The sequence below is a fragment of the Bos indicus genome, chromosome 18 (assembly GCF_029378745.1).
Source record: "Bos indicus isolate NIAB-ARS_2022 breed Sahiwal x Tharparkar chromosome 18, NIAB-ARS_B.indTharparkar_mat_pri_1.0, whole genome shotgun sequence".
Taxonomy (NCBI): domain Eukaryota; kingdom Metazoa; phylum Chordata; class Mammalia; order Artiodactyla; family Bovidae; genus Bos; species Bos indicus.
Window position 1 is genome coordinate 55,029,480 of NC_091777.1, and position 4,939 is coordinate 55,034,418.

Consider the following 4,939-nt stretch of genomic DNA (forward strand, 5'->3'; position numbering starts at 1 on the left):
TGTTAAAAATTTAGGTTCAACCACATCTAGCACCCAGATCTTAGTTTCTAATACTCTTTGTTCTCCAATAAAAGGAACGAGATCTCCTTGGATAAAAGGCTGGTTCTAGAACATTACACAGGATGAGCCTGGAGCATCTTGTAGTTCCAGAAGGGAAGTCTCCTGGCCTCCATCTCTTTGTCTCTCTGCCTCCACCCTCCCACACACACCCCACACCCCACACACACACACCATGAATCTCCTTCTCTCTCCCTCCTTCCCTCCCTCCCTCTCTCTCTCTCTCTCTCTCAAACACACACACACACACACGCACACACACACCCCATGAGCTATATCAAAGAGACAAGAGCCAACTGATAGAGCTCCCAATGTCAAAGCTGGAACAATCTGAGAAACAAGCAGTCCTGGATTATAACCCAGTCTATAAAATCTCCATGAGCTCAGAGCTCCCAATAGTCAAAGCTGCAACAATTTGAGCAACAAAGTAGCACTTGATTATAACCCAGTCTATAAAATCTCCATGAGCTTGCTCAGTCGTGTCCTACTCTTTGCCACCCCATGAATCACAGCACGCCAGGCCTCCCTGTCCATCACCAACTCCCAGAGTTCACTCAGACTCATGTCCATCGAGTCAGTGATGCCATCCAGCCATCTCATCCTCTGTCATCCCCTTCTCCTCTTGCCCCCAATCCCTCCCAGCATCAGAATCTTTTCCAATGAGTCAACTCTTGGCATGAGGTGGCCAAAGTACTGGAGTTTCAGCTTTAGCATCATTCCTTCCAAAGAAATCCCAGGGCTGATCTCCTTCAGAATGGACTGGTTGGACCTCCTTGCAGTCCAAGGGACTCTCAAGAGTCTTCTCCAACACCACAGTTCAAAAGCATCAATTCTTCGGCGCTCAGCCTTCTTCACAGTCCAACTCTCACATCCATACATGACCACAGGAAAAACCATAGCCTTGACTAGACGGACCTTTGTTGGCAAAGTAATGTCTCTGCTTTTGAATATGCTATCTAGGTTGGTCATAACTTTCCTTCCAAGGAGTAAGTGTCTTTTAATTTCATGGCTGCAGTCACCATCTACAGTGATTTTGGAGCCCAGAAAAATAAAGTCTGACACTGTTTCCACCTTTTCCCCATCTATTTTCCATGAAGTGATGGGACCAGATGCCATGATCATCGTTTTCTGAATGTTGAGCTTTAAGCCAACTTTTTCACTCTCCACTTTCACTTTCATCAAGAGGCTTTTTAGTTCCTCTTCACTTTCTGCCATAAGGGTGGTGTCATCTGCATATCTGAGGTTATTGATATTTCTCCCGGCAATCTTGATTCCAGCTTGTGTTTCTTCCAGTCCAGCGTTTCTCATGATGTACTCTGCATATAAGTTAAATAAACAGGGTGACAATATACAGCCTTGACGTACTCCTTTTCCTATTTGGAACCAGTCTGTTGTTCCATGTCCAGTTCTAACTGTTGCTTCCTGACCTGCATACAAATGTCTCAAGAGGCAGATCAGGTGGTCTGGTAATATAAATGACTGAACAAATAAATGGTGGAGAATAAGCAAATATTCCATGTATAATTCCAAATAATTTATGTGATATTCCATTCTCAAGGTGGAATGTACCTCTTCAGTCCTTTGTGTAGACTGTGCACAGTGACTTTCTTCTGGAGGACAGTGTTGGGGGGCGGAGGCGCTACATTTACAATGTAGGAGCCTGACACACGTTGTCAGTCAGGTGATGGAGGCTAACAGCAACAGTGACAAGTCACGCCGAGGCTATGTACTCTTAATAACGTGTGACGATGACAGTGGCGCTCCACCTCTGCCGTCTTCCTCATGCTCTGATCGGGAGAAAAACGTCAGACTAACCCGGGTTGAGGCACACTCTCCAAAATACCTGACCACAACTCCTCATAACCGTCATCAAAAACAAAGGAAGTCTGAGAAGCTTTCACAACCGAGAGGAACCTAAATGTGGTGTCCTGTCTAGGGAGGATCCTTGCACAGAAGAGGGACGTTATGTAAAAACTAATGAAATCTGAATGAAGAATAGACTTTAGTTAATAAAAACATAGCAATACTGGCTCATTAACTGTAACGAACGTGCCATACTAATGTCAGATAATAGTAGGGGAGGACTTCTCTGGTGGTGCAGTGGTTAAGAACCTGCCTGCTAGTGAAGGCGACCCGAGTTCAATCCCTGGTCTGGGAAAATTCCACATGCTGAGAGGCGACAAAGCCCTTGCACTGCAACTAGAGAAAGCCCTTGCAGCAATTAAGGCCCAGCACAGCCAAAGATAAATGAATAAATAAAAATTTTAAAGATAATAATAGGGGAAACTGGGTGTGGGGTATATGATGATTCTCTGTAGCATTTCCCCAATATTCGTGTAAATCTAAAAACTGTTCTACTAAGAAAGCATCTTTAAAATTTTTTTAAGTCCCAGGGCCCTACCGCCAATGATTCAGATTCTGAAAGTCTGTGGTAGGGCATAAGAATGTGCATTTTTCCCAGGACCCCCAAATGATGAGGATGGAGATAATTCAGGGTTGAGAAGACCCTCTTTTCTGAGGGTGGAGTTTGGCTGAGGGGAGCCAATCCACGGGAAACTTGCCCGGCTCTCTCCTGAAGTTCAGAGCCTCTTTGGGACCACCACTTGTGGTTGCCACTGCATTCGGACCACAGATAAGATTGCGGGGGAGGCGAATCTGGATAACCACAAGCAGCTTGGGTTACCTGCCCGTCTAAGCAGCGCAACTGTAAAAGTTTCCATTTGTTTTAAGCCATTAAGTTTCAGCTTGTTACGCAGCAATAGATACCTAACATACCACCAGACCATGAAGCCAGACACTTTCATTTCCACAGTCAGTGGGCCGCACCTGAGAAGGTGGGACCCACACAGTGACAGCGACAGCACCTGCTCTCGATGGGCAGCAGCTGCTCAGGTCACCCCAGGCACCTGCCAATACCTGATTTCCATTTTCTCATCCACAGATACTTGGAGGTGGGCATTTTCCAGTTACAGAAGGAGATGACTGAGACCCAAACAGGGGAGTTGAAATTTGCCCAAAGAGGCAAAGAGGGACAGGGAGCCAGGCTGTCAATCCCAGATCATCTGATGCTGGGGTCCTTTCCCTTAACTGCAGTATCCACACTGCTTCAAACTCAGCTTCCTCCTCTGCTCTCCTCCCTCCCCCTCTTTGCAGATTTACTGAGCTGTGAAGTCTCCTTGTGTGTGTGTGTTAGTCACTCAGTCATGTCCGACTCTTTGTGATCCCACAGACTGTAGCCCGCCAGGCTCCTCTGTCCGTGAAACTCTCCAGGCAAGAATACTGGAATGGGTTGTCATTTCCTCCTCCAGAGGATCTTCCCTATCCAGGGACTGAACCTGGGTGTCCTGCACTGGGGGCAGATTCTTTACCATCTGAGCCACCAGGAAGTCTCCTGACACTACCCTTTACCCTGTTCCCCCAGCCAGCCCTTCAGAAGGCAGCAGAGTCACGCCTGAAGCCGTCAATCCTCTGATGGGTCCCTCTTCCCCATCTCAGTTAACAGCGTCTACTCAGCTGCTCGACCCCGAAACCTGTCGTGCCAGCCTTGGCCCATCCTTTTCCTTACCAGCTGTCCGTGTGATGTGTGACCCGTCACCAAGTCTGAGTGCTTCTAACACGATCCTTAATGCCTGTGTTCCTGGCTCTCTTCACTGCTACCCCAGCCCAGACCATCATCTCACCCTAGAGCCTTTTGGCTTCCCGACTTGCCCACAACCTCCACATGGCAGCTGGAGCTCTGAACCACCTCCCCCGGTTCCCGGGGCAGTCTGTGCTTCACGCTCTGGCCCGGAAGCCAGGTCTCAGCCTCAGTGGCGTCCTCCATGCACCCCTCCCCATCCACTCACCAGTGCCCGCCACACCCTGCCACCCCTTTGGACTTGGCCCCTTTCCTTGTGTCACTTTGGGGTGGACACAAGGTCTGACTCCATGGGAGCCATCCCCGCTTCCTCTTCTTTTCCTGGCAAACGGGATTCCAGTTTTGATTGGGTGACAACAAACTTAAGGCAAAACACTGTTTTTTTTGCAGGCCCGGAGACAGATCCCCAGTGTCCAGGGTAACCATGGCCATTTCCTTTCCTGCTGCCAGGGATCAGTTTAGAAAGAACATGGGCTACCGTCCTGGCCAAGGAGGTACGAGGCGAGTTCTGCTGAGCACTGCTACAAGGGGTTTCTGTGTGTGTGTGTGTTCATTCACGTCTGACTCTTTGTGACCCCATGGACTGTGCCCCATGGACCCGCCAGGCTCCTCTGTCCATGGGATTTCCCAGGTGAATACTGGAGTGGGTTGCCGTTTCCTTCTCCAGGGATCTCCCGCATCTTCTGCATTGGCAGGTGGCTTCTTTACCACTACCGCCACCTGAGAATGTCCTAATGTCCCTGGGAAGCCCCGCTACAAGCTTTCCTCCCTCTAAAGAAGGGAAGCAAGGCAGGGCAGGACGTGCTCTCTGCCCTGTACCCTCTAAAGGTTGGGGTGCTGGTGGAGGAGGAGGGGGTCCTTGCTCTTGCCAACGCTGGTCACTGCTGGCAGGCCTGAACTTCACAAGAGAGCTGCTCGCACCACTACCACATGTCCTGAGAGCTTAAACCTACGCTAACCCCTCTGTTACTATGGCCAAAACCACATCCACAATCGGTATCTAAACTGGTCTCTTTGCTGACTCATCACTGCTACCTTCCGCTCCTAAAGTGTGAGCTCTGTGAGGAGAGGGGCCCTGTCCCTCCGTGTCACCATGTCCCCATTGTATGGACTGGGCACTGTCTGGCCTAACAACAGCAGGTGCTTAATAAATGCTGGCAGGGACTCAGCTTACTCGTCTCTGTGGTTCCTGGGCAGGGACTCAAGCCTTCACGGGATCAACATGCGAGGAAGCCAGAAGAGAGC